This window comes from Halichoerus grypus, chromosome 2 (genome assembly GCF_964656455.1).
Source record: "Halichoerus grypus chromosome 2, mHalGry1.hap1.1, whole genome shotgun sequence".
Taxonomy (NCBI): domain Eukaryota; kingdom Metazoa; phylum Chordata; class Mammalia; order Carnivora; family Phocidae; genus Halichoerus; species Halichoerus grypus.
Window position 1 is genome coordinate 200816226 of NC_135713.1, and position 13735 is coordinate 200829960.

A 13735-nucleotide genomic window follows, 5' to 3' on the forward strand; every position below is an offset into this window, starting at 1 on the left:
TGAATCTTAGCTCTTCACTTGACTTCTTTATGCCTCAGTGTAAGAGGAGAATTATAAAAATCAGTATTTCAGTTTATGGTAGTAGCTCTCTGCCTGACAGACAGTTGGCATAGACACATTATTTTGTATCCTATCACACATGTGTTTATAAATACATTATTTTTCTATTTTGTATGTACGTGCTTTTACATCCTTATACGTATATTTGCCATTATATACAATAGTTATTATATTTGATCTCCAATTATGCATCAAGCAATGAGATAGTGCAAATTAGGAAATAAGTAGAAAACAACATACAAATGAGGTTCTTCTTGTTCTGTAAGTTATAATTAGGGAGAGGGGGAATAATCAATCCAACAAAAAAATTCCAGAATAGTTGACAAGGCAGACCAGATTACCTCGGGGCAGTCCTGATATACGTGTATTGTCTCAGCATACTTATTAATAGCTCCCTCTTTCTAAAGAGTGTCCTGACTTGATCAATTAAATGTTCACACACTAATGGCCACAGTCCTAGGATAAACCTGTTGAGAAGAAAAATGTACTTAAGGACACCTGATCCAGGGAAAAGCTTCTCAGGGTTAGGTGGTGATGAGGGGACATAGCTGTGTAAAGAATGAGGTAGAAGCATAGTACAGACCACCAATTTCAGAAGGATAGAACAGTGAGTACAGAGATAAAAGCACAGGCGTCTATGAAGAATTGGAGAAAAATGAAAATACAAAGGGATCATGTAGTTCAAAGGAGAAAATTGCAAAGGACGACACTAGATAGATCAGTAGTTATCAGCTCATAAGGGTTCGGACAGTTTGGACCAATCTATTTTAAGAGCAACACAAAGGAAGAACGGTGTTGTTTACTTGAATGAGAGGATGTGCCATGAACGTGGGGAGTTGTGGGCACAGAAAATAAAGAGCCTGTTTTATTTGGAAGACCTTGGGGAACTGTTTATTTTACAACAAAGTAGTATCACTTTGTGGCCTCCTTCTTCCCGACGGCCGATGGGATCTGGCTAAGAACCCCACAGCATGCAGCATCCATTTCGCTGCTGAGTTTACATTTCAGCAGAACAATTCCAGAATGAATCATTGCATGCACAGGTTGTTGGTTATGCCCGGTTTGAAGCCCATTTTCAAAGCTCTTTTCTACTTTGTGTTCAAGGCTAAGTATGCAGAGATTTATGTGGAGATTTCTTATTCTTCTTGAAAAATATAAAATCTTTCACCAGAGTATTTTTCTCACGCAGTGAGGCAGTGCTGGGCCTCCTTGTTGTTATTCTCCATAAGACCTTTTCAACTTCTACTCAAATCTCTAGCATTTTTATCTAAGAAAGAAAGGGAGCAATTGAGAACAGAGAAATTAGCCTCTGACATGATCTAAAATGGGATAGGACGTGAATGCACCCCTTTAAAATCAGCAGAATGTGAGAGAGAAACCAGTAATTTAAGGGAACAAAACTGTGTGACATCAAATAGGAAACTGATTTTAGGAGGATTCAATTTCTCCAAATCCCCTACTTCTAAGACCCAGCAGGGTCTGAGGAATGCGTAGTTGTCTAAAGGGATGACAGTAGCTCAACACTGAAATAAACCTGATTAAAGAATGATTTTGATCGAGCGTGCATTATATATCCAAGAAGGATATGGCACCAGTTTACAAAGAGGGGGTTTCATGAGGACAGGAATCTGGGAAATGAGTAAGTGGTAAACTCAAACGAGGCTCTCCCATTTATATGCTGTGTGGCCTTAGACAAGTGTCTTAAGTTCTCTGAGCCTCGGGTTCTTCATCTGTAAAATGGGGATAATAATAGTACCTACCTCAGAGAATTGTTATTAGGATGAAATGTGTATAAAGTACATACAGCAATCCCTGACACAGAATAAGTGCTTCTTACAACAGTAATAACAAAAACCTACCAATAATTACTACTCTACTCTAAAATCTCTATAAATTTGAAGTCTCTGTTTCTATGAAATGATTTAGTCTCTATGTTCCTTCCACCTACTTCAAATCTTCCTAAAACCAAGAATTTTTAACACTTATAGCAAAAAATACCAATTCAAAATTTATAAACAAAAAATTCACACTATGCTTTTGAAATTTCTGAAGATACACCTACACATACACCAAGTCCCTTGGTGATGAGAATATCTGCCCCGGTGAAGATGGGAAGGCCAAGACATTATGGGGAGCTACACAGGGTCAGAGTTTATCTTTATATCTCTTTGTCTCAGTTTATAGAAAAAGAAAGGCCCCAGCTTCCAGACAGCCATGAAAACAAAATAAACAGGCATGTAAATGAGATGTGTTTTGGATGTGGGTTTGTATATATTGGCAGCAAGAGCAGTGAAACTTTGACTCTACTTTCTTGTTCTTTTTTCTGTCCCCCCTCAGTGCCAAAGGAGCTATTTTTAAAAGCATGGGTTTGTGTTTTTGATCATAATGTTATGGCAAAAGGGGAGATGACCTTTACGTTTAGTCAGTAGCTGTTATGCAATCAGCAAGTTCCGCATGGCAGCACTTCACGTTCGGTCACCACTAATTTGGGTATTCTATGGTTCTTTCACTTGCCCTCACAATTAAACAGAACTTACTAAGCCTAAACATGGTTAGGTAGTAATTTATTCCTTAATTCATTAAAAGAATATATATTCCTTCCCAAGGTCTACCCAAGCATCTTGCAAGGCCCAGTCTGGTATGGAATAATACACAGAGCTAAGTGAGTGTGCTAAATCTTTACTGATGCTTGCAGGTGTTAATCCGGCTCTGTGCACCACGACTGAGACAGAACGTAACAGCTGGAAGCATTTCAGGATAAAGAGATAACCTACAGAAGCACCCATGTGAGATACAATTCCACAGAAGACCTGGGCTTCAACTCAACAGGTGCACATCAACAAGAGCAGACTGGAATGCCATTATTTACACAGTGTCCTAACTCTCCAGCATTTCATTTCTTATTTTCGACCACTCCGTGGGGGTTAAATTCTGGGACAATTTTCCTAGAGTGAAGAATGATAATCTCTGGCAAACAACAACAACAAATGCTAACTTTGTATGTTTTACGCACTAATGTTTTTTCCTGGGGAGAAAGGGGGGAAAAAACCCTAAATTACTTCTGTGGCCTAATATTTTTTTCAGACCTTACCTGAGAAACCAATGAAAGCACTGTCTATATCATTCCAGAATTTTGACAGAAACCAGAAAAATTTAGTAAGTGTTCCAAATAGTTTTCTTTATACAGAATTGAACAACATGGAAAAACCTCACCATGCCACTAACTGAATTTCTCTATTTTCTTTGGATATTTGGTGATGGATGGTCTAAGACTGCCCATTAAAATACACTCACATAAAATATGCAGCAGGGAAAAAGAATATGTGCTCATGAAGATTTATCTAATCTTCATTGCTAGCTTTCTGTTGTAAAACAAACCTAACTTTTCAATTCCCAAATCTCTGCTCCCATGATGGTATTCTGCAGGGAGAATTGTATCTAACAAAATCGGTATCAAATTAGATTTGATCCATCCAAAAAACCAAATAATATCTCTAAAGGAGAGGGTGGGGGAGATGGGATCTCATCCCTATACTCCCTATAGAAAGAGTAAAATTTAAATTGTGAAAATGAGTAATGTCTAAAATGTGTATCTCTTTATTTGCATCAACAAAAAGACTCACAGTTTTGAGACCTGTGTTAGAATAGTTCATACCAGCCTCTGAAATTAGCCACCTCTGCACATCAGTGCCTTAGCCCCACAAAGATTTATCTGTCACACAGGCAAAGTCCACTGTTGGTGGCCTTGGGCACCTCTCCCCCCAGTGGCTTATGGGTCGGGATGCCTCCCGTCCTATGGCCTTGCCACCTTGGAGCCTTTCGCTTCTAGCTGCACAGATGGTAGAGAGAATGGGAGATCATGCGGAACAGTCTTGAAAAAAGCAACAGACATTCGAATTGATTTAAATGACACCTGACTGTCTAGGGGTTACGACCTCAGAGCCTCGCTGGCTTTAGCATTTTATCTACAAACAACCTGTTACACAATTCCTGGATCTTCATAAATTACATACACTCCTCTTAAAGGGTGAAGAAGCAGACAAGTGGACAGGCCAACACACAACGGCCACAGCCTGATTTACTGGTGAAGGGTAGTATAAATCACCCGTAGAAAACGCAACAGTCACACTGCTCACAAACGACACGGCAATCGCTCTTTAAATGTCTTCTGCCCACTCATCAAGCACCCAAGATGAATGAATATGCAGAGCTTTTAAATGGCCCTTCCCATCTGTTAAGAGCCGGGGCCTGCTAAAAACAAGACATCCGGCCCAAAATGGAGTTGGTTATGCTCGCCCAGAACAGGACTCTTGAACCCGGCCAGCGAGAACCGCCCGACGCACTCCTGCCACCCCCCCCCCCCGGGCACCCCTGCAATGACCAACCCGCCTTCCGCCTGGCCTCACAGCCCTGTTTCCTCTCCCTTCCGCCTCAAAATCTTCGCTTCCATACAGCGCCTTTCGGCACCAGCCTGCGCGCTGCCCGATGCCAATCGATTCTGCTCAAAGCAACACTTAGGATTTTAACACGCCTCAGTTTATCTGTTAACAGTTCTGGGGTCAGAAGAGGGGCTGAAAGAGACGCCCCACAAACACCCCCCACACACACACGCACACACCCGCCCCGGGAGGACCGAGCAGCAAGGCCTAGTACCTGCCCAACTGTTGAACCCGAGGCTCTGTCGCCGCCTCTCGAGGTGGTGAGTCCCTCTCAGGATCCTGGCTTCGCAGTTTTTACCTTCACGAGCTTTCCGGCTTCACTTGAGCGTTTCTCTCTCCAGACTGGGTCTGGAAACTGCTGCAATCGGACTGGGTCCAGTCTGACTAATAAGGGCGGCATCAGACCGGACCCCACGGCTGACTGGGTCGACGTCAGCTAGGTCTCACGTCAGACCGGGTCTCACGTCAGACTGGATCCTACGTCACACTGGGTCCCACCTCAAACCGGTTCCCACCTCAAACCGGTCCCCACGTCAGACTGGTTCCGACGTCAGATCGGGTCCCACATCAGACTGGGTCCCACGTCAAATGGTCGGACATCACCCTGGGTCGTACAAACGGGACTAGATTTGGGGTCAGACCGTGTCCAACATAGAAACCGGACTAGATTCAAGATGGACTGGATCCAGGGTCAGACTGGGTCCGACTTAAGCTGGACTGGGTCCAGTGGGAGGCCTCAGGTGAATAAAATCGTGTTTCCAGGCTGCGCAGGTAAATTAACCTAAACAAAGTTAATCTTGAATTACTGTGGCCACAGTGGAGAACTCCGAACCTCTTAGATAAGCTTATCCATTTATGAAGTGCTCTGGAGAAAAGAGGGTCTCAGCCAAGCACTAACTAGAAAGGGTAAAAGGGAAATTGTTTGTCCGCCTCTGCAGTTTCTGGTGACCAGGATGACATCTGCTGGGACATTCCACTGAGTCCAGAGCCTGCAGCCTGGGATCCTGGGAAAACTGGCTGGAGCCGGCAGAGGGTGACAGTCCTTTAAAGTCAGCTCTCCCAAATCTCTGTGGCGCCTGGTCCAAGAGAGGAAGGTAAAATTTCACCTTGTCTCTTCTTTTCTAAGTTCAGGATGGCCGGGAAAAAAACATTTGTAAGAATTAGATCTTTGAATGTGACTGGTGAATTTGCTTTTACGGAACCCATTTGTTGTGGATCCTTTCTCTCCCACGGATAGCTATGGTCTTCCTGTTTGTCTCACTTGTGTGTCCTGAGAACTTGGCTTGGCAACTGTCAAGTTGGAGAGTCCCCAAAATATGGTCAGACAGAAATGTGAGTTGTACTCCAGGTGCAGATAGGGTCCTACGAGCCATTGCCAGGTCTCGGGAGAATTTCTTTCTTTTGGTTATTTTTGGGAGTGGCTCTGGACTTCAGGAATATAGTATCTTCTGCACTGTCTTTGGGGATGGCTCTTGTGTTTATGGAGTTGTTTAATAGTGCCAGCAATATTTACTGTTTGTCCTGCTGAAACCTGACAAAATATTTGAATTTTTTTTTTTTTTTTTTTGTAGTTGCTCTATGGTCAGAAGTTGGCCAAACTGGAAGCTGATATTCAGAGCCTGATAGGGATTTTTTTTTTTTAGGCCTCCTTCTCTAAGCTAGAATGAAACTATGTAATGGGGGTGAATTATAGGGGTGAGAGGGTATAATAAAAATTCTGAAGCCTTTGCAGAAGAATTTACCAAAACATTCCAAAGACACACAGCTCTAAATATAAAATATAGGAATCTTTTGATTTCCATCTTCTCCCTGCTATAGAGAAGCAAATTGAAAATCATGTAGTTGGGGAGGGTGCCTGGGTGGCTCAGTCCCTTAGGTTTCGGCTCAGGTCATGCATGACTCAGGGTCAGGGGATTGAGCCTCCTGCATTGGTCTCCATACTCAGCAGGGAGTCTGCTTGAGACAATCTCTCTCCCTCTCCTTCTGCCCCTCCCCCCTGCTCGCAGGTGCACGCTCTCTACAAATAAACCTTTAAAAAAAGAAAAGAATGGAGTTGGACGGGTGGGTCAGCACCTTACATTTACAATATGTTTGATCTTATCTATTTTTTAGTTGCACACTTCCTACTTTTGCCCCCTTTTTAAATTTTTTATTAATTAATATTTATAGAATAAATAATTTATAGAGAATAATTATTTATTCTCTAACCTCTGAGCCCATTCTCCGCCTACCAGTTCACCACAAGCAAGCACACACACAAACACTGAATTCCAGTCCTCTGGGAAGGAGACACCAAGATGCTACCAGAAGAGCAGGAGGTTTATTGAATGAAAGACAAAGGAGAGATGAAGCAGGGAAGAGCGTTGTCAGGCAGCTCTGACACCTAGAAACAGAGCCTCAGGCTACTATGCAGATCTAAGATCTCAGCCAGCCAATGGAGAATCATAGAGCAAAGACAATTGGGCAGAAAAGGCCCAAACAGAGCCCCCTGCTGTGCTCAGTCCTTGGCTGGATGCCTCCCAGGAGGCAGGGCTTCCTGTAAATGCTAGGATAGATCCCAATCACGTACGTATACATGTGATGCTTACCAAATTTTGTTTGACAAAATTTACTTACTTTACATTTTAAAAGTATTCAGTTTGGCTTTTGTACCATTTACATACATACACACATACATATGTGTATACATATTTACATAAAATTGAATAAGAATTTACTGGGTTCCTACTCTCTTCTTTAGACTATGTGTTTTTTCCATCAATTTCATTTACCTCTAATATCTCTAGAGTAAATCTAAGTAGTTTTATCAAAAGTGTACACAAATTGTTCATATTTTCTTTATTTTCACATCTGAGAAAGTCTTTCTGTTGCTTTTGCTCATGAATGACAACATGGCATAGTATGGAATCTTTGAATCTTGCCTTTTACCACTCCAAACTGTAGGAATTCCAAATTTATCTCTTAATGTTAAGTAATACTAAGGAGAAAGGGCTTACTTTTGTTCCTTTGTACATAACCTAAGTTTTCTGCTTGAATGTGTAGAGAAATTTTTTTAAGTCCTTGAAATACAAACATTTTGTCAGTGTACATTTATGTGTGAGCCCTATTCTTTTTAGTATGTTTTTCAGATTAATCTTACCTGGAAATATGAGTCATTATTTAGAGATTTGGACCTCCATTTTAAAGCAGGAAATATTTCTTTTATATCTCCAATAATCCAATAATCATTTCTGTACTCATTATTTAGTTCTTTTGCCCAGATGTAAAAGCACTGGGGCTATTAACATTTTTATCTGAAAATAGACTGGACATAATACCCTTATGCTTCTCAATGTCAGTTTAAAAGTCCTAAGAGCTATTTTGCTAGTCATACTACTAAGCCCCACTTTTATAGCATCATCTTGAAATTTGTCACCCCATTCCTTTACTTCTGTTTCTTACCCAGTCTCAAGTACTCCTCTGGGAAGCAAAAAGAGGTCTCTTAATCATCTGTAGTTTATTAAGTGTCTAATAGACTATAGGAGAAAGCCAGTGCTCTGTTTTCCCAGCATTTCAGCTGAGTACCAGAATTTGGGGCCAAATTACAGCAAACCCTTTTCTAATAGAAAAAAAAGAAGAAAAGAAAAGAAACCTCAGGAGTTCTATCATGTCCTAAACAAAGCGAACAAACTTGGGTGTTTAGGGTCTTATCCAAAAAACTTTGTCACTATAAACCAAGTGCAACTCAATGTATCTCAAAAAAGATGAAGGGCTAAGTCAATGTGGCTATAATTTGAACTTAACAGTTCTAGGGAGTCTCCCTGTTTCTAACCTGAGATTTAGACCACTAAACTACCTCCCCTAGTGGATTTGTTTGCTTTTTTTATTTCGTTGGTTAAAAAATGAGTCACTATAACCCAAACACTGCAAGAATCTGCTTTTAAAAGAGCATTAAAACTGCTTGATTGATTCGGTGGGATCTTGGAAACTCTGTTTTGTTCTCTGAAAATTATGAAGGCCTTTATTCAATTCTGGACAATCAATGGAGGACGTTACAAAGGCAGTCTCTTCTTCAACTTATCATCCTGAAAACCCTCACCCCTGCTCCTCATCCCTTCCTAAACGGCCCCCTCCAATTGCTCCTAAAAGACACCTAAAAAGACTGAACAACCAGGGCTTCACAAACAACATACCTAATCAGGGCAGAACACAATGGGACTAATACTTTGTGTATTAAGGCTAGCACTCACTCACTTATTCACTTACACCGAGCATTTGTTGAGTGCCTAGCATGTTTATTCACTACACCAAATGCTCACAATACAAAGATGAACAAGACTGAGGCCCCAGAGGACAATCTAAATATTCTATGATCATAATTACGATGAAGAGGAGGAAGAAGGAAGCAGAAGGAGAAGGGAGGTAGTGTTATCCCCATTTTACAGATGACAGAACTGAGGCATGGAGAGGTAAAGGAACATACCCAAGCATACAATGTTTGCAGTTAGCAGGACCAAAATTCTAAGGCTTGAGTTGGCCTTCAGCGTACACAATCATAACCTCCGTGCTCTACTATCTCAATAGGAGACTGAACAAACAAATCAGAAAAGGAATTCATTGTAACTGCATTTGCCTCTTGCCTCTTGGGGGAAGGGTCTGGTGCTCTAAATGACTTTGTTTTATGGTTTATAAGAAATCACTGTTTTGCATTTCACCCGCTAAACAAATCATCTTGCATTCATGGACTGGCAGGCAAAGAAATATCCAAAAAAGAAGATACCAGAAAACTTGTCTAATTCATGAATTGGGTCCTTCTTATTAAATTGAACAATTCCAGGGGTCCCTGGATGGCTCAGTAGGTTAAGTGTCTGCCTTCAGCTCTGGTCATGATCCCAGGGTCTTGGAATGGAGCCCTGCATCTGGCTCCGAGCTCAGCAGGGAACCTGTTTCTCCCTCTCCTGCTGCCGCTCCCCGACTTGTGTGCTCTCTCTCTCTCTCTCTGTCAAATAAATAAAATATTTAGAAAAAAAATTTAAAAGTAAATAAATTGAACAATTCCAAAAATACATTTTTGAACACCAGCTACATACGAGGCACCACACTAATGGTACATGGATGAGGAGGTCATTGTTTCTTGAACCAGACTGTAAACGCCTTACATGCAGGAACCAAAACACACAAAAATATGACACAATAAGTAGAAAGATAAAGTATGTATAGCGAGTTAAGTGAGAAGACATACTTGTTCCAAGCTGGGCATTCAGAGAAGTCTCGTGGAGGAAACAATTGAAGTAATCTTTAAGGATCAATAAGAATGAAGGCAAATAAATAAAAGATTCATTTTTTAAAATAATTTAATTAAGTTTAAAAAGTGAAAAGGTCAAAAATTGAAATGAAACTTAAGGCAGAAAGAACAGTCACCCAGACACCATCAGGCACGAATTTTGCTCCCCTCTGAAGGGAAATGTGTCCCCCTGCAAAGAACAGGATTACATACAGAACAGCTGAGATGGATCTAGATGGTAAATCTAGTTAGACGATAAATGTTTAAGCTTAAAGTGAGCTAGGCCCTAGGCACACTCAGATAACTAGAGTGTGAAGCCAGCTCTTAAGGAAAACCGTGTTATAGTAGGAGTCACTCACTAATTAAATAGAATTTATTTGATGACTTAAACTATCTTTCCCTAACTTGGGAGAATGCCTCTCTTTATTTTCATGCTGTGGTTTCAATTTAATGTGTTAAACTGTATGTTAAAATATGCCTGATACCTTGCTTCCTGTGTTCTACCCGACAACCAACAGAAAATGTGATCCCATTGCTTAGTTGGACATCGTAAATCCATCTACCAGATATCTTTCCATATCTGTTTCAACATCTTTTAAGGGCAAGTAACATGTTGCTGACGTTTTATTGAATTTTCGATTTACCTTACCTCCTTCATCTATCAACATTAAGTATCATTAATTGCATAAGTGGCTTAGTTTGGGAATGATTGGGAATGATTAGTTAAGGCTATATTGATCACAGTCTTGTTTCAAGATGCTCACAGATCTCCTACTGGGCAGCAAGAGAAGCAATTCTCCACCCTGTTTATTTTCTGGCTAATAGTTTCACATCACTGCAGTGTCTTTCCAACTCTTTTACAACAAGTCCAACGTTCTTTGGGAAGCACATTGTCAGAGTCAGGAAATGAGCAGAGTGTGATGGGATGGTCAAGAAATTGCGTCTCTGTTCACGTCTGCCTCTGTTAGAACAGCTTCCTTTTATCTTTTTAAAATTCTGCTGACCAAAAAACACAAATTCAAAACTGTGGTCCTAGCCTTTCACTTTAGAATGCTATTTTAAGTATTTAAATTCGATTTACGTTGGTATGCCTGGGTCTTCAGTTTATCTCTGCCTGATGTGACTTTTTTCATTCTAATACATTTTATATCCAGTTCTTTATGTTTAGTGGTTGCAGAGAAATGCTCCACTGCATAAAAACAAAGGAACTAATTTAAGAAAGAAAACATTAAGGTAAACCGGGGTGTCAGCCTGAGCTCTGTTGTACCCAGGACTTCTTAATGTGTTGGTCAAAATATATACCATTTTGGGGCACCTGGTGGCTCAGTCGTTAAGCGTCTGCCTTCGGCTCAGGTCATGATCCCAGGGTCCTGGGATCGAGCCCCGCATCAGGCTCCCTGCTCTGCTAGGAGCCTGCTTCTCCCTCTCCCACTCCCCCTGCTTGTGTTCCCTCTCTCACTGTGTCTCTCTCTGTCAAATAAATAAATAAAATCTTAAAAAAAAAAAAAAACATATATATACCATTTTTAAACATGCAGTGGTCCATTATACTGACCATTATGTTATGCTGGGTAGTTCGCTAAACATTTTGTTATTTTATTTAAGAATAAGCCCTGAACAGGGATCAAAGTAGGATTTGTGTTACTCGACCATAACCATGGAAAGTCTTGCAGGCTGAATGACGAGGTAGGACACATACCGGATAAAAGTATATCCTGTAGTGGCCTGAATACTCAAAAGAGAACAAATGGCCCCTGACACAGACCTTGCAAACTGATTGCTCTAGAACGACAGTAAGTGGCAAAAACACATTATGATCTCTGATCTCCTAAAAACTTCACCTGATCACTGAAATTGTGCTAACAAGAAAATATTCCCAAGAAAATGATCTATTTCCAGACTTCAAAGGCTCTCTGTGATTTTTACTTAAGAGTGAGCAATAATGGAGGACAGATTGGAGGGAGGACTCAAGAGCCTGCACTTGAGAGGCTACCAGGAAGGGAAGTCAGAAACCCGAGTCAGGCCCTCAAAGCCTTGCTGACTCTTCCCACAGTTGCTGTCCTGCCTAATACAACACACTGCACTGGCCCCAGGGAAAATGGGAATGCCTCTCCTGGCCCCATGGCCTCCTCAATCACAACCTGCCACAGAATTTTGAGATTATAAAGCCCACCAATTGGGGCGCGTGGGTGGCTCAGTCGGTTAAGAGTCTGCCTTCGGCTCAGGTCGTGATCCCAGAGTCCTGGGATCAAGCGCGGGATCTGGCTCCCGGCTCAGTGGGGCGTCTCCTCCCTCTGCCCCTCACCCAGCTTGTGCTCTCTCGCTCTTGTTCTCTTTCAAATAAATAAATAAAATCTTCAAAAAAATAAAATAAAAATAAAGCCCACCAATTGCAGCATTTTTACAACTTCTGAACTCAATTTTGTCTGATTCACCGTTAAGAACACCCTTTTTTCCTACAACATTAAAGAAAAACCTCTCAACTATAAAAAATCAAGCCAATCTCCAATGGCTCTGATTTTAGGAAGAATTAAAGGTGAGATGTCTCGGGGTGAAAAGGGGTGCCTACTATTGACTTCCCACCCAGCCTCTTGGTGAAGAGATTACAAAGACAGACCTAATTCCAAATCTGATGTGGGGGTGGGACAGGATCTTTTATGTTTCCGAGTATCAACAGCACCAGAAACTATTCAGACAAAGTAAAGACAGTGCTACGAATAAAGTTGCGTTCCCTGTCAGGGTTGTAAAATGCATGGAAAGACCTTCATTGGGATATGCAGTGCCTGGATCCCAGGAGCAGAGCAAGGAAGTAACAGGCACTGAGGTTTCTTTCCGGAAAACTGGACACCAGTGATCCCGAGATAGGAGACCCTCTGATATTTTATTTTCAGAACAAGACAGAACCCAACTGCGGCTCCCTAAGGAGCCCTACTTCCCAGCACTGGGTCTGCATAAGGAGCCCTGGCATTTCCTCTTTCGCAGAGAGTGCAGCCAGCTCAACAATCAAGCTGTGATGGGGAGCTGAGCGCGGTAGTTAATTAAGGCTGCATCTTTTATTCTCCAGGGCAATTCAGCACAGCTTGAATGCGCCCCAGAGCCAGTCTGTGGTGGGAATGTCTCCCTAGGCAGTGGGAGAATCCAGTCTCATCAGCATGACAATAGCCCCCAGGATGCACTTGGACTGATGTAATGGCCAGAGTTAGGGAGGGGGGTTGAAAGCCTTGTAGCAGAAGCCTGGAGCGTTTGCAGCTGACTGGGGCTATTTCAGTGCACGAAATTCCTTCCCTCTTTCTTTATTCCTTTTATAAGAGATGTTTGCTAATTGGTAGAGCTCAGAAAACAATATACCATTAAGAATCCCTTTCCTTCCTCCCACCTCCCCCACTCCCACTTTTAAAAAGTCCCCGAGTTCTTGCTTCACTGGAAATCTCAACTTTTGTTCTGTGGTTTGCATGAAGTCTTCATTTTTCTTTCTCTCAAACATGGAACTTATAAACAACGATTTACTGAGAGACCCTGCAACCAATTCTTCTGTATTAGGGTTTCCCTAACACGCTCGCGCTCCCTGCCTTGTAGAATCTTGGCTGTGGTCCTGCTACAGCTCATACGTTTTCCTTGTACCTGATACATTGATACAAAACATTTTGGAAAAGTGAGTCATGGAAAGTTAGTCTGATTTTGTATTTTTTTTCCTTTAATTTTTTTTTTTTTTTTTTAAATCACGAGATCCTATTTAAAGCCGGAGTAGTTGAATCATTTAAGTTGACAGGGTAATGGTCAAAATGGAGGCAGTGTGAGGAAGTGCCAGTTGAGCTTTGGCTTTGCCACCAACTCAGAAGTGACCCAGGCAAGACACTGTCCTCCCCTCCTGCTTGTGTCTCAATCTGCTCATCTGTCCAAGGGGAGGGAGGAACTCAGTGTTTTCTAAGGCCCCTCCTGAGCTAGGCACTTAATGACTGATTGTCACATTTTC

General features: G+C 41.7%; 1 long non-coding RNA gene across 1 annotated transcript in view; it reads left to right on the forward strand.

Moving 5' to 3' along the window:
* The first annotated feature begins 5495 nt into the window (after positions 1-5495).
* Positions 5496-13735, forward strand: part of LOC118530365 (uncharacterized) — a 101461-nt gene continuing 93221 nt past the window's right edge. Inside the window, exon 1 of the long non-coding RNA XR_004914620.2 lies at positions 5496-5593. This is a non-coding gene — a long non-coding RNA (uncharacterized LOC118530365). The remainder of the gene's footprint in view (positions 5594-13735) is intronic.